At 39.3% G+C, this 22,088-nt stretch overlaps 1 pseudogene; it reads left to right on the forward strand.

Moving 5' to 3' along the window:
* The first annotated feature begins 8,173 nt into the window (after positions 1-8,173).
* Positions 8,174-22,088, forward strand: part of LOC147998774 (uncharacterized) — a 129,941-nt pseudogene continuing 116,026 nt past the window's right edge.

The following is a 22,088-nucleotide window of genomic DNA, read 5'->3' on the forward strand; positions in this document are numbered from 1 at the left end:
CTTGGATCAATCAAGCTGCTGGCTGGTTTTTCCATTAACCAAGACACTAAAATGTTTGACAGGAGGAACAATAGCACCCTGCCTGTAGAGACTTGTCTAAAAGGGCATATAGCCAGGGGCTATCATTTTGTGGAAATGTTAATCAATAATCCTATCCCTAAATGAACGTATATTTTGTTATAAATAGAGAACAATTAGAATCTGGCATTCAGCCACAGAAGAAATTGCTCTCAGAATTAAGCACCAGGGAGAAAATACCCATGAGTCAAAGAACTAACTTCATTGCATTTTCTTTGTTCATGCATCCTATAGGATCTGGGTTCTTATTTAGCAAGAAATGAAATTCATCATGAAGTTCTAAGGTGCCAGGCTTGAAAGTCCTCATGGCATTAAATTGGGTTTGCCTTTACCTGTAAATTGAAGGTAGAACAAGACCAGGGTATAAAAGGTCCAGGTCAAAGTATAATCATAATAGCTTCCTAAGAGAAACCAACAACAGTATCCCTGACTTCTTTGTGTAGTTGTAAACATGTATCCAAAATGTCCTTTTTCTACTAAAACCTTTAAAAAAACTTGCTGAAATATGAACAGGTTAAAGGGATACACAGGAAAGCCTGAGATACATTTTGTTTGTTTGATTGTTTCTTTGTTTCTACATCTTGAGTTTCTCCATTGAGTGCTTTAATAAGAACACATGTTTATCAGTTACTCCTAGGAGTTGATTAGCATCTTTTAGTGTCAATGAGCTACATTGTGAAATGTCCTCCTTTCCCTGAGCAGTAAATAATTCTACAAAAGTTAGCATAGTGTGGTCCACAGAACTGCAAAGTAGTGTGATTTCCTGAAAAACAGGAGGCTAACTGGATGTTAACCAACCACCTGCCAAGCAAACACCACAGCCAAGCTCAGAAGCTCATTTTATCAGCAGTATATATTGAACCTTTCAAAAAGCAAGGCACTGTTAATTGTACAGGGGTACAGATCCCTGCTTTCATGAAGCATATATTCTTTGAGGGAAAACAGTGTTACCTGAAAATGTAGACCTCAGCTTTTCTGGGCATATATCCTGAAAAATGCTGTGGACATTGGTAAGAGCAGCCAGATATCAAACTTCATGAGTGAGGATATAGGGCTACTAATTGCATACTGATAGTATTTTTAATCTACCACTTATTTGCTAATTAGTCTCAGGCAATTCAATTCAATTCTTTGAATTTCAGAGCCCTTATCTATTGCAATGGTATTGTGTTGTTCATGAGAAATGGCAAAGAGGACTGAACACACAATAATAAATAAATGTATTATAAATACTACATGGCATATCACATGTATTAGAAATACCATTATTATTAAAATGATGGACCCTTGAGCAAGATATTTGAACATTCTAACCTCAGGTGTTCTCTTCACCTGGGAAATGCAGTTGATAGATGATACTCCCTGTAGGAAAGGTTAAACTTTGTGCTTTCTACAAAGCATGGAGCAAAAGAAAGAATTAGTCATGCACATTTTATTGGTATATCACCCTGTCCTATTTGAGATCACAAAGAAGCCACCTATGGATGTGAGGTTTACTACTCCTCCAGACTCAATAATATTTATGTTGTGTCCACTAAGACCTCTTATCCAGGGCTGCTAATAGTCTTCTATATCTGCCATAAAGCATCCTTGAGAATAGCGAAAAGGTGAACCCATTCCAAATACTGGTCACCAGGATTTGTCCAATGATAGAAAAGTTGCTAGAATGGAAAAGAGAAACTCGAATTTCAACCATGGAAAACTTATGCCTGAAGAGAAAGCTCAGTCAAGAACTGCAGTTCATTGAGTCAAACTCTCCAGTTGTTTTTGCTGGATATTGTGAGTACCCAGTTTGATGTTGTTCTGTCTCTATTTGCTTTTACTTCTTCTAAGGGGGCGCTCTGCTCTGTTCAGGATCTCTCCATCAGGAACTGCAGATGTCTTCAGTGAAGTTTCTTCAGTTGATTTTCTAGTTGCTGACAATGTCTGTCTGTCTGTCTGTCTGTCTGTCTGTATCTATCTATCTATCTATCTATCTATCTATCTATCTATCTATCTATCTATCCATCCATCTATCTATCATCCTCATCATTTACCCATCTACAATTTGTTATTCTTTTATTTTGACTTGATACACACTTAATAACTCATCCAAAACTAAAAGGATGACTACCATAGATTAGTCTCTGTAGAGTTCAATAAAGAGTAAATTTTTTTAAGTATAAAATGAAGTACAAAATGCTGTGAAATAAATCTCCACAGTCAATGTTCATAGGCTCCTCTACAGGTATCACAAAGTCTAGGAGGATTTTTTTTCTGTTTATTTAAGTCCACATACTAGAAAGTTCTTTGAAAAATCTACTCCTAGGGTATCATGAAAGATATATATTTGATGAACACATAAACAATTCACAGATACAGATCCAAACATACAGATCCAAACAAATTGTATTTCCCTTGTGGTAAAGTGTTTTCCAAAAATCTAATAGGAAAAAAATTGCTGCAGACATTCAGAACACGTCCACTCAGCAAGTAGCAAGTAATAATAATAATAATAAACCTCTACTATTTGAGGGAGAAAATGTAGTTGTCTTTTAGAGAAGAGAAAGAGTCATTTTTGACATATTTATATACCTGTTTCTACAAAAAAGCAATATCAAGTAACTCCCGCTTCCATTTCCAAGAAAGCAAAAGAGGCCCTATTAGCAGATGCCATTTTACAAGCTGGAGATTTTTCATTAAGGGGATCCTGTTACTTCAGACCCACTGAGGACATTGCCTGCATCAGACTCGGCTCAGGCCTCAGTGTTGCTGTCCCAGAGGACCTGTTGAGCACCAGCATGGTCGCTCTGCTTGCTCTGGGACTACTTACTTGCGTCCCTATCTTTGGGCATCTCTGGTTGCATATACCTACCCACCTGATCCGCATTTCTCTCCTTGTCTATCCTGGTTCTCTCTCTCTCTCTCTCTCTCTCTCTCTCTCTCTCTCTCTCTCTCTCTCTCTCTCTCTCTCTCTCCTCTTATTTGCTTGCTTCTCCTCCTGATCTAGCTATCTCAGAGCTTCTTATTTCTTCCTCCCAGGTCCTGCCCCTCCTCCGGCATACTGTCTATACTTCTAACTAGCATTTCTTGTCTCTTACAGGATATGGGTTTTGCCCTTCTTTTTGACATCTGTTTTCCTTTCCACCTACTTTGCTCTGTCTGTGCTTTCCACCCTCTCTGTGCTTCTCTCTAGGCCCTGCCACCTATTCCTCTTTGGTTGACCTTTCAGGTTCTACTCCAATCGATTTTCTTTCCCTTTCTATACCTGCTCACTACCTCCTTCCCTCTCTCCACCTGCATCTTTCTGTATTGCTATTTATGTTTTGCCTTCATGATAGATGATTCCCTCTTTCCTATCACTTTCTAGATCCTTCTATCCCTCGTTTACTATGTATATTTCTCCCTGCTGCTCTTGATACATCTCTGGTTCTGTTTCTAGAAGCTTTGCTACATCTCCCCTATAGGTTCCCTTTCAGAACATGCAAGTATACCTGCTCATGCAGGCATGGGAGAGTGAGTGTGCGTGCATGCACACACACACACACACACACACACACACACACACACACACACACACACCTCCTGCATTCTGACTTGTAACACTTCCTTACAGAGCAGACTGTAAATTGAAAGGGGTTTGTAATGGTTTATGGTGCCTCAGTGAAATCATAGACACATAATTTATTCTACCAGAACATCTCTGGTTTAGCTGACCTAACTAACACTTAGTACTCACATGGCTAGCACACAGCTGCAGTCTGCCATTGTCACACCTATTTGTAAGATCTCTATGCTGAAAGTACTGAAGGGGCATTCTGTGACCTATACTAGGTACTGCTCCACAGGTTCTCAATGATACTCAGTTCAGAGGGTTTCAAGACAAGTAGGACTAAGGAAAGTTAGGATGAAGGAGTTAAAGAAAAAGTAAGAAGTCTTTAGTACAATTCAAAGTAGCACCAAGATTTGCTCTAGGAAAGTTGAGTTACCCCTGAGATAGCATTCTGCAGCAGTTGAAGAAATGAAGACTGAAGCCAGGACACTTGTGTGCAACCCAGCACCAGGCTACCTTCTTAATCAATCCCTTTGACCCTCCAGGTAGCCAGTATTGGCGGCAGTAGAGGTTAGGATGTGAGCCTTGAGAGATTGAACTAGAGCCTTTCTTTGACTCACGTTCTAAGCCATTAAGCCTGGACAAGTCTCACAGTAAAGACTGCTTCTGTTTGGTTAGCTTTAAAATAAGATCCAAACTGCAGCTCTTTTATAGAGAACCCACTGGGCATTAGGAGAGATGCTCATATGTAACTCTGTAGGGCCATCCTACCCTAGATCACATTGTAGAGCATCTTCCTCCATCAAATCTCCGTTTTAATATGACCCCTCATGCCAAGAGAACCTAACAGAATAGATTGAGTCTATCTTTAATTTCCATCACACCAATCTGCTTATTATTGGTTTAGCACTTTGCCAATTTATAATTATATATTTATGTGTTTGCTTACTTATTTATGACTCCTTTGCCCTCAGTGGATTTTGAGCTTTTTGTAAGAGGAAACCAGATCTGTTAAATCTCCTCCTATACCCAGTGCCTATGGTCCTGGTGTAGAAACTGAAACACAAAATTGGGATCTGTCTTAGTTTGTTCCAGTATTCAAATCTCACATTCTCTATGCCAGATAGTTGTCATTCTTGTTTCACAAGAGGAATAAATGAGATATTGTATATGCAGGGGGCTGTGAAAGCTATGATAAACTAGCTTGATGACTTTTAACCACAACTGAACAGAGAGGGCTGAGTCTTATCTCTGTGGGTGAGAAAGTGTTCAATTAAAGATGCTTGACCCCAGAGACCATGAGTGGAAAGACTCCTCTAGTCTGCTCTCAGGAACCCAGAGGGACCTTGAACTTTGAAATTTCTGGAGGACTTTTCTGAACTCCAGCTGAGTTTGCAGCATGTTGTACACTGCAGACAGGTAAAAAAGTATGTTTTAGTTCTGAGAAAGCAATTTTTATATCCTCATTTCTGTTAAATGCCTTCTTTTAGATATGATTACTAAAATGATTAGTTTGGCTCTCATCCTAGAAGTTGTTATAATTACTTGATACTAAAAGCTTAAACCTTATACCTCTCGGAAGCCCTCATTGAATTTTCTCTGACATCCTTTACTCTCTTTTCAAATGCCTTGAGGATGCTGTCTGCCTCCATAGTTCTATTACTGTAGCCCTTATGCTTCCTGCTAAGTCTAACTCAGTGTGGTGAATGATGGACCCTTTGAAGCCTTACTATTTGCCAAAAATGAAAGATATCAAGCACTGTGTTCCTGATGCTCTTAATTATAGTGTATTAAGTATACTTATATTTGAAATATTAGGCACAAAACTAATTTTAAGAAAAATATTATTGTAATTGCTAATATTCACCAATCATCAAATATTTGGTGTATCTACTAACTTTCAATATTCATCATAATAAATGTATTGTTGCTAATCTTATTATAGAAATCTAAGAGTTAAGGGGCTATGAATTACCTTTACAAAGCTTTAACATCTGAAAAAAAAGTGATGGGACTTAAGATGTGTTTGACACCAGGTCAAGCCTGCTTTAGGACTTTTGCCAACAACATGTTTATACCATGTTTATATAAAAATATGCTGAGTTAGATTTTGCATTGACAGAATACTTGAGCTAATAACTTAAGGGAAGGTTTGATTCTTGTAAGGACGTGATGAGCCAGAACTTTTGAGCATAAGAGAATGTGTGCATGCATGAGAGCTAAGTTCACCTCATTTACAGGAAGCAAAGAGATGGGGTGGAGTTGAAGCCTAGTTACCTTCCAAAGACAAGCTTATATTGATCTGTGTCCTTTAACAATGCCTTTCCTCCCACTATATCCTAGTAGTGCAATGTAATTATATGTAGCTTTATTAGTAATAACCTTATAATACTGAATCTGCATACTAGGAAAGAAGACTTCAACATATGAGTCACTCAGGTGACACTTCATAGCTAAATTATAATATACACATTGATTGAAAACATGCTGGGCTGGTACTTCAGACAGTGGGGTGCATCCATAGCCTTCAAATTTCAATGTAAGTAAGGAGACAGCTTTACCTTGCTGTGACAGTGAACTTCAGAATATAATCCTCACCTCTGAGCCAGTGTTTGCCCTCAAAGTCAGAATCCTACCAAACTTGCCTTTCAGTCTAATTCAGCTACAGATGCATTCTGTTGATAATTAGCTGAGTCTGGGGCTTAATCTGCATAACAGATGAAACTTAGACTTGGCGTTACTGAGCTGTATGACTTCTGATCAACTCTCTTCTCTGTTCATAGATAGATCATAGATAAACATGTACAGTTGCACTTCTACTACATTCTACAATTCTTATCATTTCTCCTAACTTTTCAGTCAGACAGAACATTGTTCTTCTTATTGGAAGTACTAAGCGTAACTTTATATACATTAATATAATTAAATAATGCTTAATCCTTGTATGAAAATCTGCAATAGACATATTTCTCTGACCCACTATATATTTGAAAATTGGGGTTCAAATGATATCAAATCATTCATGATCACACAATCAGAAACAAATGGAATCATACAACCTAGACTGTTGACTTGTGAGACAATTTTCTTTCCTGGAATTCTGTTAGACAGCATCTTTTCTGTCCTGCCCCTGATGACTTTTTGGAAGAATGTGAAAATTGGTTTTGAGAATTCTTTTTTTTTTTTTTTTTGGTTCTTTTTTTCGGAGCTGGGGACCGAACCCAGGGCCTTGGGCTTCCTAGGTAAGCGCTCTACCACTGAGCTAAATCCCCAGCCCCGGTTTTGAGAATTCTTAATGGGGGCTTTGGCCCCTGAACAAGGTAAGTAGGATTCTGACTTGAGTTCAAATCTGAATGTTTCTACTATTAGAATGGGAAACTTCTATAAATTGTGGGTTTTCAGGGCTGAGATTCCACTGGACATGTTATCAAACAATGACAATATTTTAGGAGTGCCTCCATTCAGTTCTTACAATGGACCCCTATACATGGATTTTTATTATAATTTTATAAATCAAATTAAATGAGAATAACTAGATGACGTTTATGAAAGGGAGGAAATCTTTCTTTTAGTACTGCTGTTTCTGGTATGAAATCATGAATAGGGATGTGTTTTAGAAATGGAGAAGGAGCCTGTCCTGAGAGGCTCAGCCAGAACATGTCAAATACAAAGAAGAATGCTAGCAGCAAACCATTGAACTGATAATGGGGTCCCTGTTGGAGGGATTAGAGAAAGCATTGAAGGAACTGAAGGAGATTGCAACCCCATAAGAACAACAATACCAACCAACCAGAGCTCCCAGGGAGTAAACCACTACCCAAAGACTATATACACATGGACAGGACCAGGGCTCCAGCTGCACATGTAGCAGAGGATGGCCTTGTTGAGCACCAATGGGAGGAGAAGCCCTTGGTCCTGCCAAGGCTGGACCCCTCCTCAGTGCCAGAGAATGTCAGGGGTGGCAGGAAGGGGGTGTGGGGAGGGGGAACACCCTCACAGAAGAAGGGGAGAGGAATGGGATAGGGGGTTTATGGCGGGGAAACCAAGAAAGAGACTAACATTTGAAATGTAAATAAAAAATATCCAATTTAAAAAAAAGCCAAAGAGAGAGAGAGAGAGAGAGAGAGAGAGAGAGAGAGAGAAAGAAAAGAAGAAGAAAAGAAAAAAGAAATAGTACACATTTCTGCTACGCAGACACTGTAATTCAGAGAGTATATACTTAATGACCTTAATTAGGCTGTTTGGTATCCTAACCAGAATTTAACATTGTGGTATCTGTTCTTTGTAAGCCCAGGGTTTTCAAGTAAAGAAATGTGTTTAGGTGTTGGCCTTAAGGAAGCCATTTTGAGGGCTATTCATTTGCCTCTATAACCTGGTCTACGAGCTATCAGTCTATTCGAATTATCAGTAAAAGACAGCGGGCATCAAAATAGGAGTCCCTAATCCTACTTTACTAGCTCCAGCAAAAGAATGGATCAACACAAACAAGAGAAGTAGATAGAGGCTCAGTCCTTGTGGCATCCCTTCGCAGTCATCTGGAATCCTGTTGCTTGGTGTACAGACATGGCTTCAAACAACTATTCCCACAAGCAACAACTCAAACCTACAGGGCCTATCCTACCCAAGCTGGGCAGGGCTACTACCAACAGAGCAACCAGCTCTATGGCCAGTGGAGTTATAGTGGTCAGCCAATCAGCTGACACTTCAGAATACGGCCAGATTAGCTATGGTTCTTCTTATGGACAGACCCAAAACACCTGTGGAACTCAGACAGCTCTCCAGGGATATGGTTCCACAGGTGGCCTTGGCAGCAGCAAAAGTTCCCAGTCCTCTTATGGACAGCAGTCCTCCTACCCTGGCTATGGCCAATAACCAGCTCCTAGCAGCACCTCAGGAAGTTATGGTGGCAGTTCTCAGAGCAGCAGCTATGAGTAGCCCCAGAGTGGAGGCTATGGTCAACAGTCTGGCTATGGTGGACAGCATATGGTGGAAAGCTCCTATAACCCACCTCAGGGTTATGGACAACAGAACCTGTACAACAGCAGTAGTGGAGGTGGTGGAGTGGGTGGAATGGATCAAATTAAAAAAAAGGCATTTCTAGTAAGGGTACCAGTGGAAGGGGAAGCCCTTGGTACAAGGCTGGACGTCCAGTGAACTGGATTGTTGGGGGGAGGTCGGTAAGGGGAGGAGGATGGGGAGGGGAACACCCATATAGAAGGGGAGGGGGAGGGGCTAGGGGGATGTTTGCCTGGAAACCGGGAAAGGGAATAACAATTGAAATGTAAATAAGAAATAACCAATTTAATAAAGATGGAGAAAAGAAAAAAAAAGGCATTTCATGAAGCTCTCTAGAATCCTTCCTTTTTACACATCCATGAGAACTGAATGATTTTTCCCAGAGGTGTCTTGGTCTGGCTGTTGGTTTTCTATCATTTCTTTCAGGCCCAGTTAACACTATATAGAATTAGGGAATTTTTTACTTGTTTTCCAAATAGGAGGAGTCAATGCCTTCATTTCCTCTTTTGAAATAAGAACTTTCATTTCCTCCATGTCAATGATAGTTGTGGATATAAGGAGATTAAATCAACATGGAGGAAGGCAGGAGTTGAAACAATAATTGGTAATGCGTTCAGATGAGGCTGAATTGCTGAATCCTAGAACCAAAGGAAGTTCAGAGAAGCAGAAGCTGGGTTTGTGAGCCTCCTAAGATAAAGGGAAATGTGGACAGAGTCCTCAGAGAGTGTAATAATGATAATAAAAACATATATTGGACATTTACTATGTTCTATGCTATGTGTATAATAGAACAATCTCAATACCCACAAAAGCCTTACATAATAGGTACAGTCGTTATCACCCCTTATAGATGGTAGAACCAGTGCTCAGAAGTGTTGGAGAGTTTCTACAGATTTCACTAGTGGTGAGCATATTAAATTCTAGAATATTTTGGACCAATGTTCCTCCCCCAACCACCACACTCTAATGCATCCAGGGTGGGAGCCAGAGGAGCTTTCTAATTGGAGCTATTAGCTGAGCCTATCATTCTGGAAGACAGATGGAGGAAATCTCGGAGACCCAATAAAAGTGGATTCCTTTGGGGCTAAGAAGTAGTCTCTCACACTGATGAAAGTCTAAATTCAGAAGTTCCCATAGGGCTTAGCATGGATAACAGAAACGACCTAGGAAGATGGAGGACTCAATTTGAATCCCAGCTTCTTTTACTGGCTGGGGACTATGAGCCAATCACTTGATGTCTCAAAGCTCAAATTTCCTGATCTATGAATTTGGGATGGGAAGATATATCTTTCAACAAAGTGCCTGGTCCATTACAGGTGATTAATATTTGCTGACTTGCTTCTCTCTTTCTGAAGGCCTAGACATCTCGCAAACTGGGACAGATCCTTGAGTCTGACCTTTGCTTCCCAATTTTCCAAAAGTTTGTCCTTAGTTATACACTTATACACTTTTATATGACACATTCAAAGCTGAGGAAGTTTACTTGGGATGGGACAGAAAAAACCTTCAGTAGGGTTTTATCCTATTCAGAAGGAACCCTATTTAGTAGCATATAGGAGGTCTTATGGCTATTTTTTTGTTGTTGTTGTTTTACCTTTCAGAAAAATATGCTTTCATCATAAAAGAAGTTTTTCAGCATCACATATGTATTGGAAAGTAGTTGAATAAGATGATTCTGGTCGGAACCTGTGAGCTACTATATCTATGATTTCTTCTCTTAGTAACATTCTTTTACTTGTTCCATTCCCCCACCCCAGGACACCCATCTCTTCTTTCTACACTGCCTTCTGAAGGCATGCAGGCAGTGCTTGGCTGCTTTACCTCCATTGGCAATTACCTTACTCGTTTTCTCTCTTAAAACAGATAAGAATGTAAACACCTGGGATATAAACGACTTGAATCCTTGTGATTCCTGCAATTTGAGGACTATCAAAATGGACCATTGTATGTACCATGGGAAGATGGCATTATGCAACCAGATTAAGTAGAGTTGGCTGAAATCTTTTTTCATAAAGACTGGCAAGACAGGAAGGATTCAAACAGTCCTAAAACATCTGAGCTATATACCCACATCTGTTTTTTTTTCCCCACAATTATAATCACAGTGGGTGCTGTCTGCACATGAGAGTCATCTGCATGGCTCTGAAAAGCCCCAGTTCTCTCCCCAGAATTGTGAATTCAACTCTTTAAGGGTTTGTCCCAGGTATCAGTTAATGTCTTAACTCCTCAGGTGATACCAATATGCCGCTGAGATTGAGAAATTCTGTTTTATCAAGACAGAAAATAACTGTATAATTGAGAGGGGAAAAATACATGTGTTGCAACCTCTGACCCACTCCATTCTCGTGCATTTGTAATGAAATTCTCCACCAATTGCAACTCCCCAAAGAGGCTGATGGAATTTTCATGTGGTTGCACTTCTGGAATCTTGCCCATGGCAGGCTGGGAGTGGATGGGCCCATGATGTGTATGCTCACCGACAGCAGCCCAACAGCTTCCTTTGGCATGCTTGTGCTTAGAGAGCTGAAATAGAAAGGCCTCACATTAAACTAAAGGGTCTTGCTCTCTCCTCTTACCTCCCCAAGCTGATAAATAATGGATAATGAAAAGCACTGCCATTACATGCATAAAGCACTTGGCATTCACCTCCAAGGCGGCGCTTTCCATCTAATCTGAGGTCCGGTTCAGCATAAAATATGTTTGGTAGTGAGACTAAGTCTTTCTGAAGAGTTCTTCAATGCCTCCGCATTATTCAATGGGGAAAAAAGGAAATCATTCAACCCTGGCATCAATCTCAGTATTTGTTTCTAAAAGGCCAAGGGGGCGGGAGTAGTATGCCTGGAGTTTCTCTTTCACTTCAGAGCATGGTACCCTGGGCAACCTCTCTTTGAAGAGCACAACTGCTCAAAGGCCCATGTGAAATTGTGTCCCCGAGGATCTTCTTGTCTTTTTCTCTTTATAGCATCAAAGCGCACTTTGTGTTTATTTCATGTGTTTAATTGTTCTCTGCCTCCTCTGATAATTTGAACTTTGCATAGGAGATGCCACATCTATTCTGTTTCCTTTGGGTCTAACATTGCACTTAGAACCTAGCTCCATAGTACTATTTGACTATATGCTTGATGTACACTCAGTAAAGGGAAAACCGTCTGGTGCATCTGAACCAAGGCTTTACTATGCATACACAGTCTATACTTTAGGGAAAGAATGTGAAGTTTGTGTAAGATGACAAGATGCTGTGGAAGTGACAGTCAACTTGTCTTTTCCATTAAAATGCAAACCGATGAAAAGTCTGCCTCCCATTTGGAGATGTTACATCTTCATGTTTGGGAAGATCCCATTCAGGTGCCTCTGATCAGATTGCTGCTGCAATGGGCTGATGTCTCATGAAATATTCAGCACACTGGTATAGGGCAGGTATTCTCCACACTTTCACCAAATATCTTACCATGTGGTGGGCAATCTTCGCACACCAGTGCCCTGGCACATGGTGAGCATTCTCCCCTCACTGGACTGGACAGGTGAGGAGGAACTAAAAGCTCAAATGCAGAGAACATCAGCTGAGTACCCAACACTCAGCTAGTTCATTCTTCTGGGTCTTTTCTTCCTGTTAAATAGAACCACCTTTGACTGAAAGGCTGGTAAGTATAACATTTCTCAAAGGCTATTCTGAAGAGAACTAATAACACCAAATGCCTTAAAGACAACATGGTTTGTTTAAAAATAAACTAAGAATTGTGACATTCTTTGAATTTCTTAATATGGTCAAGACCCAACCACATGTATACATGAGGGATTTAGTAAATTCATGTGCCTGTTAACCCAGAACAGAGTAGACATAAATGTCTTCATGTAGGTTAAATGTTATAAGGGTGAGGCAGTCAGTAAGCAAATTGAATACATAGGGTGCAGGGTAATGGCAAATGCTAAGGAGAGAAGCAAAGCAAGGAAAGTGTCTCATACGATGGGAAAAGATTAAAGCAATATCACCATTTCTTATCATTTATATAGATTCCCAAGGAGTGGTTCTTTAGAATGTGAATGGACTCTGTGATGGGAGAGGGATGGATGCATATTTTCTTTTACAATCAAGAGGCAATGCTGGCTTTTCAGAGAGTGCTTGGTGGTATGCATTGCTCACATGAGGATCAAATTCAACTCTACTGGGTGGACAATGTAATGTTCTGCCATGTGGCATTCATGGGATATCACTAACGTTGTGATAAGAATTTCTCATAAGTCTATGATAGATAAATTTGTCTCCTTGCTTCCTCTCATAGTTTCTCACTTTATCTGATCACATATATTTGTGATCAGATGTGTGATATGACAGCATTAATAGTAAAAACAATATACATTGATACTTTGCCAAATAGAACAACACTTCTCAACTTGTAGGTTGAGACCCTACAAGTCAAATCACACTTTCACAGGGGTTGTCTAGGGCCATCTTTCATATCAGATATTTAGATAACTATTCATAACTGTAGCAAAATTACAATTATGAAGTAGCAGTGAAATAACTGTATGGTTGGGGGGGTCACCACAACCGGCAGATCTGTCTTAAAGTGTTGCAACATCAGAAAGAGCCATTGCTATAGATTCATAGTTTCAATAATTATCAGTTTATAGTTATTGTTAGTAAATCTAGATTTTGAACAACTCCTGCTGCTTAAAAGGATTTTCTAGACTTTATGCTCTTACTCCCTTATTTATTAATGGGAATGTCTCTGGGAACAAGTAAATATGTTTTCTAAAATGTAATAGAAAGTTAAAAGAAATTAGCTGCTGAACTAGAATGACCACTTTGAGGCTTATCACCGGCTACACCAAGGCTAAACTGAGGAATCAGATCGGGGAAGACCTGGTTGAGATTCAGAAAGAAATCTTCTGAACCACAAGCTGTCCCAATAAAATTAGTCTACTTTAATAAGAAAGTGGCCTGTTTTGTGGAAATGTTTGCAAAACCACAACCCTGTAAAATGTCATGCCGTATTCCTTGTGACTTTGGAAAATGTCATGAAGTAAGCTATATCAGTGGGGAGCTTAATGCTTCCAATAAAAGCCTCTCCTGGAGAGGGGAGCAGATATTTACAATTGCAGAGGAAGCACAGGTCACAAAACATAAAACAGCTGGTGGAGAAGCAGAAGCCCAAGAGCCCAAACTGCTCACAGCAGTTGTCAGTGTTCACAGGGAGAGTCCAGAACTGGCCTCATTACCAAGGCACATTCTCACCCTGGCAACTTATTTCACCCTCCAGGGGCTGTGGGTTCCCTCTCTCTGGGTGCTGGGATAATTGTGACAAACTCCTGAGGTTCCAGTGGGAAAAGGTTAGTGATTTTTGACAAGTAAGGAACCTCAAACCATGCTTTTCCTTTAGACTAGTGGTTTTTTTTTCTTTTCCTTCTGACAAATTTTAGCACCTTAGTCATTTTCGTTTTTATTCACTTTGAAATTCAGTGCATAGCCATTTAAAATATTTGAAAATACGATTAAAACAGTACAGCCACTTATTCAGCCTGGAAACAACTGGTAACCTCTTAGAGCTCAGCTCATTTCATGTGGTGCTTATCCATGTTCTTGTTTATGTAAAAGTACAAAGGGGTAAATTCTGTGTTTCATGTTCATAAACAGATGGTTCTATATGTTGATTCAGTGATTAGCAAGATATTTATTTTTTCCATTTATTGTTTGTGTGTGCACATGTTGGTGTGCGAGAGTGCGTGTGCAAGAGAGAGAGAGAGAGAAAGTGTATGTGTTTGTGTGTGTGTGTCACAAGGAGTCATGGCATGCTTATAGACAACAAGGAATACAAGTGGTTCTCTTCTACTCCTATGTGAATTTCAGGGATCGAACTCAATCAGATTTGGTACAAGTACCCTTGCCCTGTGAACCATCTCCCAAATCCCAGTTAATATCATAGTACAAACAATTTTCCATACCATCAGAAAGTCTTAATATGAACAATTTCAAGATTGCATACTAGTTGTTCTGTTAAAAGTATTATAACTTCTAGAACTATAATCTATAACTAGAACTATAATCGTTCTAGTACATAATATTTACACATGTATGCAAGTATGTATATGTTTGGAAAGTCTGTGATATTCTTCACAATGTAACTATTCCTATGTATACATGAACATCTAAAGTCACGTCTAGATATTTTTTTAACTAAAATAGGTTCTTTTCTCATGCAATGTATCCTGATCATAGTTTCCACTCTCTCTACTTCTTCTAGTGACTCCCTACCTCCTCTTCTCTCTCCTCCAGATCACCAGATCTGCTTGTTTCTGTCTCTCATTAGAAAAAACAGACTTCTCAGAGACAATGGGAAAGCATGATAAAATAAAGTGTAAAGAAGATGAAGCTAAAATAAAACAAATACAAAACAAAACAAAATCCTATCATATCAAGGTTGGACATGAAGAGTCCCAAGAGTGATAAAAGAGTCAAGGACACACGCATTCTCACAATCAGGTGAAAAGCTAATGTCTTTAATTCACAGAGGTCCTGGTATAGACCCATGTAAGTCTGGTTTTTTGTGCTTCAGTCTCTGTGAGCTTGCATGTGTCTTGCATATTTGATTCAAAGGGCCTTTTCCCCCTGGTATCCTCCATCCCCTATGGTTCTTACACTCTTTCTGCCTCCTTTTCTGCAGGATCCCTGGGCTTTGAAGGTAGGGATTTGGTATAGACATCCCATTTAGACTCTCTTTTCACGTAATATCTGGCCAGGAATCTCTGCATATGTTCCAATCTGTTCCCAGAGGAAGTCTCTCTGACAGTGACTGGATAAGGCACTGAACTATGAGTACAAAAGAGTATCATTATGAGTCATAACATATACACACATATATAGTAGCCCAATAGTGTTTTTTTGGGGGTGGGGTTGGCTTTGTTTTATTTTGTTTTTACCTTAGGTCTCTGGGCTATCTGGTCTCTGGTTCCTAGTTACCGAAGCAGTATAGGGTATGGGTTCTTTCTCATAGAGAGGGCTTTAAATCAAACTAGAGATTTGCAGGCCACTCCCACAACTGCTGTGCCACCACTGCCCTAGCATAGTCACAGATTATAGGTCAAAGGTTCTGTGGTTGTTGCCTTATTTTTCTCTTTTATTGGTCTGCCAAATACCCTTCCATACCCAGGAGACCAAAATGTAGAGGTGAAGGCTCCCTTCAGCTTTATTTCTTCATAGTCAGTGAATTCTATGGGTATTGTCCTCAGCAATGGGGCCCTGCTGTTAGTCTGCAGAGTGTAACCCTTTATCATAGAAACAGCCTGGGTTTTGGGGGATGTCCATAGAACACCCTCCAACAATTCAATTGAATGTGACCCAGTCTTGCCACTGAAAGCCTCGTCTGAGTACCAGAGATGAGCAGTTGAGTGTCTGTATCGTCCATTATGATGGAGTCCTCATTAGCATCAGCTTCATAGATTCCAGGAAATTTCCACTGCATTAGGTTTTAACACCATCCCTCAGAGGTCCCCTATTTCCAGCCTTATCTCTGCAACTATCATTTTATCCTATTTCTTCCCCATCTGATCCCCTTTGTCCCACCCCACCCATTCCCAGTCCACCAGCAAAATCTATTTCCCCCTTAAAGGGAGATCCATGTGTCCTCACTGAAAATGTCCCCTTTACCATGACCTCTCTGGTTTTACAGATTGTAGCTTGCTTATTATTTACTTGACAGCTACCATCTACATATAAGTGAATTAATACCATATAAGTCTTTCTGGGACTGGCTTACCTCATTCAGTATGATTATAGGATGATTATGCCTTTCCAGCTGCATTGATTTGTCTACAGATTTCATGATGTCACCTTTTTAACCACTGATTAATAGTCAATTTTGTAAATGTACCATATTTTCTTTATCCATTTGTTTGTTAAATGGCATCTAGATTGTTTCCTGTTCCTGGCTAGTATGAATAAAAACCCTGTGAACATGGTTAAGCAAGTGTCCATGTGGTAGGATCCAGGGTCCTTTGGGTGGAATGCTTAAGAGTGATAAAGCTAGGCCTGGAGGTACATGAATTCCTAACTTTTGGAGGAACAACAATATTAATATCTATAGTGGCTGCACTCGCCCCAGCATGAGAGGAGTGTTCCTCTTGCTCCAACTCCTTGGCAGCATGAACTGTCAAGGAAGTGATCCTGAACATTCTGACTGGTGTAAGATAGAATCTTGAAGTAGTTTTGATTTGCATTTCCTTGATATCTAAATCTGTTAAACATTTCTTTTTTTTTCATCTTTATTAAATTGGGTATTTCTTATTTACGTTTCGATTGTTATTCCCTTTTCCGGTTTCCAGGCCAACATCTCCCAACCCTCCCACCTCCCCTTCTATATGGGCTTCCCCTCCCCATCCTCCCCCCATTACCGCCCTCCCCCCAACAATCACATTCACTGGGGGTTCAGTCTTGGTACGACCAAGGGCTTCCCCTTCCACTGGTGCTCTTACTAGGCTATTCATTGCTACCTATGGGGTCAGAGTCCAGGGTCAGTCCATGTATAGTCTTTAGGTAGTGGCTTAGTCCCTGGAAGCTCTGGTTGGTTGGCATTGTTGTTCATATGAGCCCCTTCAAGCTCTTTCAGTCCTTTCTCTGATTCCTTCAATGGGTGTCCCGTTCTCAGTTCAGTGGTTTTCTGCTGGCATTCGCCTATGTATTTGCCATATTCTGGCTGTGTCTCTCAGGAGAGATCTACATCCGGTTCCTGTCAGCCTGCACTTCTTTGCTTCATCCATCTTACCTAGTTTGGTGGCTGTATATGTATGGGCCACATGTGGGGCAGGCTCTGAATGGGTGTTCCTTCTGCCTCTGTTCTAAACTTTGCCTCCCTATTTCCTCCCAAGGGTATTCTTGTTCCCCCTTTAAAGAAAGAGTGAGGCATTCGCATTTTGGTGTGTATTTTAGTCCTTTGAGATTCCTGTATTGAGAATTCTGTTTAGATCTGCACCCCATTTTCAATTGTATTTTTTATGATATCTAGTTTAAGGTCTTTATTATATATTTCATATATTAGACCTCTATCAGATGTAGAGTTGAAAAAAATCTTTTCCCATTTTGTAGGCTACTGGTTTTTCTGAAATGATGCTCTTTGCCTGTTCCATGAGGTCCCATTTACTAATTGTTGATCTTTGTGCCTATGCTATCAGTGTTCTGGTCAGAAAGTCATTTCCTATGTCAATGAGTTCCAGGCTATTCCCTAATTCTCTTCTATTAGTTTCAGTGTATCTGATTGTGTTGACACCTTTGATTCAACTGGACTTGTGTTTTATGAAGGTTGACAAATATGGATCTATTTGTATTCTACATGCAGATACCCAATTTGCCCAGCACCAAGTGATGAAGATTCAGTCTTTTCATTTTTTCAGCCTGTATTCCTGGGCTTATTTATAAAAAAAATCATTTGTCCATAGATATGCAGATTTACATCTGGATCATTAATTAAGTTCCATTACTCAATAAGTATGTTTTTATGCCAATTTCATTTGATATTTTATTTCTATAGCTCTGTAGCATGACTTCAAATTAGGAATATTGACACTTCAAGTAGTTCTTTTATTATTTAGTGTTGTTTTTAGATATCCTAGGATTTTTGTGTTTCCATGTGAAGTTGAGAATTTTCTTTTCAATGTCTGGAAAGAATTGTGTTCAACTTTTGATGGGGATCATATGGAATCTATACATTGCTTTTGGTAGTATGGCCATTTTTTCTATGTAAGCCTTACTGATTCATGAGCATCCAAGATCTTTCCATCTTCTGATATCTTCTATTTTTTTCCTCAAACACTTGAAAGTTTCAGTATTTAACTTGCTTATAGTTACCACAAGATATTTTAGATAATTTGAGACTTGTAAAATGTGCTATTTTCCTGACTTGTGTCTCAGTTCTTTTGTTATTTGTATATTAGGGATGGTGATTTATTTCCTAAAGTAGTTATTGTGTATCCACCCTCTTTACAGAAAATGTTTATCATCTATATTAGTGCCCCAGTGGAAGTTTTAGGGCCATTTATGTATACTAACATTAATATGTTTGACTTCTTCCTAATTTGTATCCCTGTGACCTCCTTCAGTTGTTTCATTGTTCTAGCTAAAACTTCAAGGACTATATTGAATAGATATGGGGAAAGTCAACAACCTTGTCTTGTTCTGGATTTTAGTGGAATTGTTTTGAGTTTCTCTTTATTTAATTTGATGTTGAATATATGTTCACTCTAAATTGCATTCATTATATTTAGTAACATTCCGGTATCCCTAATCTCTATAGGGTTTTTATTATGAAGGAGTGCTTGGTTTTGTTAAAGGTCTTTTCTGCATCTAAGTAGATGATCATTTAGTTTGTTAGTTTCTTAATATCTTTCTTTCATAATTTCTTTCTTTCTTAATTTCTTTGTTTCTTTTTTCTTTCTGTCTTTCAGTTTCATTATATGGTTGAATACATTTACCAACATTTACCGATATACATTTATGTATATTCAGCCATCCCTGCATCAGACTTGGATGAAGCCTATATAACCACAGTACATGACTTTTTTTTTATTTCAGGGTGTATTATATTATTTTTGTATTTATGTTCAAAGTAAAAGTTCTCAGTAATTCCCCTTATTTATTGAGTCTTTATGCAGTTTGGAAATCAGGGTGTGGTTTTATAAATTGAATTGGGTACTGTTACTTCTGTTTCTATTTCATGAATAATTTGAAGAGTATTGGCATAAATTCTTTTTGAAAAATCTGGTCGTATTCAGTGCTAAAGCTATCTGTTGCTGTGCTTTTTGAGGGGTTCTGTTATTTTATCTCTTTTTTTTCTTCAGCGCTGAGGACCGAACCCAGGGCCTTGCGCTTGCTAGGCAAGTGCTCTACCACTGAGCTAAATCCCCAACCCCTCTGGTATTTTGATAACTACTATTTCAAGGGAGTTACAGGTCTATTTAAGTGTTTATCTGATTTTTATTTAATCTTGGTAAACACTCCCTGATGAGAAAAATTACATTTAAAAAATTTTATCTTTATTTTTCCAATTTGTTCAGAGTACAGGTTTTCATTTCTGATTTTGTTAGTTTGGATATTTTCTCTCCTCCTTTTAATTTAGATAGTAGTTTACCTATCTTGTTGATTTCCTAAAAAAAAAAAAAAAAACTCTTTGTTTTATTGATTCTTTGTACATTCTCTTTGTTTATAATAATTAAAATAATTTATTATCATCACTAGTAGAAAGGTCTTTTACTTTGTGCTTCAGATATGTTAGAATATTCAGGACTTGCTGTGGTAGAGTAGCTGGGCTTTAATGGAGACTATTATTATGTTTTATACTAGTGTCTTAGCATCTGGGTATGGGATGAAAACTATTCAGGTGCTTGGTTCTGGATTTATCTTTTTGGCAAGATGTTTTGTTACCTTCTTCTCTAGATTTTCAGAGCATAATGGCTGCCTGTTGCACATTTTCCTACATTTTTTGCTGATATATTCACACAGAATACTGGCTGTTATTGGAGGCTAAGATATTGGGATGAATTGGAGAAAGGAAGGTTAGAGGAGAAGGTCTTTGTGATCCATTGGGGTTTGCATCAGAGAGGTAAGAAAAAGCACAGCAGGTTTCTTACCACAGAGCAGGGGATGAGAGTGAGGGTCTTACATCTCAGAAGCAGCTGAAGAGGTATGGGTCTGCTGTCAGCCTAGTTGTCCTGGGAGAAGCAGTCCTTGGGCTCACATGGGGTGCTTACTGGAATTGAGACATGAGACAAAGCAACAATTGGGGAGAGGATGATTAGAAGATCTGAGGGATCCATGGGAGATGGAAGATGGGAGCAGAGACACTGAAAAGGCAGCCATGGGTGTTCTGTAGCCTAGGGAATGAGACTGGGGAATTGGGTCTAGAGCAAAAACTCAGAGAGAAGAGTCTGCAGGCAGCCTACCAATTTTTTTTTCCTGGCTGGCATGACCTAGTCCACATCTAAATCTTATTTTAGTAATGGTAGAATTTCCTTTCTTTGCTCACCACACAAGCATATCAATTGTGTTAATTTCAACAGTGATATAAGCTAGTCTTATTATACCATAGCAAGTTGACAGTTGTAAAGCAGCATGCCAGGGAAGCACACACAACCGGCAGCCTTTGGCTAAATATCAGTGAAGGAGATGACCAAGTTCTTTATTCAGGCACAAGACGCTTGTTCAATAAGATCCTTTGTTCTAAACACCACCTATCTTAACATGGAAGCAATGGTCCACTCATCCTCTGTATTTAAAAAAAATCTATTACACACACTTGCTTGGGCTATGGGGCATTATCCAAAAGAAGCTATTCAACACCGTTGTGGGAAATATGGGAACAGACAGGCAAACTGATTCAGAATCATTTCTCCAACATTATCTTTCCAGCTTAGGTGGAGCAGTCTGCTATTCATCATGGGGGATGGGGGGCAGCCTTGTTTTCAGGAAGGGCACTGTTTCCACTTGACTTGAGGTTACCATTCAGTGAGCACTTCCTTCTACTTTTATTCACTGCTCTTAGAGTAACACGAGCTCCATTGCTCAGCTGTGAGGATGAGTGGAAGGCAGCAGAGTGGCAACTTGGCTATTTTCCCATTGATCCCATCGTCTTAACCGGACAGGATGGGGAAGGAGAATTGACCTATGGAAACCTCTGGCTCTGTGCCCTCCAAAGTCAGGGTGTCAGTTTTCAGGCTCTGCCAGACAGTGTGGCCAAGACCAAGGGTGCTCCGTCAGATCTATCCATTTCAATTAAAGGCTAGCAAGTTGGGAAGTAAAATGATCAATTTTGCAGGCTGAACTCAATCTTCCTGTCAGCACTTTATCTTTGCTCCGGATATACTGTTGCAGGATATGTTTAATACAACTCTCGTGGCATTTTTCACCAGTGACACTTCTGGTTAGAGATTGATCGAAGTGTCTCTGTGAAAGTTATAGAGCAAGACCACTGTGTGTGTGTGTGTGTGTGTGTGTGTGTGTGTGTGTGTATGCATGCATGAATATGTGTGGATGGGTGAGTGTATATGTGTGTGTCTGTGCATTTGTGTATATGTGTGTGCAAGTGTTTGCACATGTGTAAACATGTGTATATTTGCCTATAAATATGTTTTCTATATATTTTATATGTGTATATTATATATACACCTACACATATATGATTTTTTATGTTGATCCATTTGCTGTCTTCCAAAGACCTTCATGATCAAATGCTAAAATCTATTACAAGTTTGCTAAACTACTTCCTAATATAAGCACACTCCATGCATCAATCATGTTTGGTAACTGTCCTTCCCAAATATTTTATATTCTATCCCAAAAACTTTGAAATATTAATTTTAAAAATTTAGTCATACTTCTAGCCATTCAATACCTCTTTCCCAGTTTAATATTTTTGATATTTATTGGATGTTTAATGTTTACAGTATGCAATTTATTTACAAATGTTTGCATTGATAT

The sequence above is a fragment of the Rattus norvegicus genome, chromosome 19 (genome assembly GCF_021556685.1).
Source record: "Rattus norvegicus strain SHRSP/BbbUtx chromosome 19, alternate assembly SHRSP_T2T, whole genome shotgun sequence".
Lineage (NCBI taxonomy): Eukaryota > Metazoa > Chordata > Mammalia > Rodentia > Muridae > Rattus > Rattus norvegicus.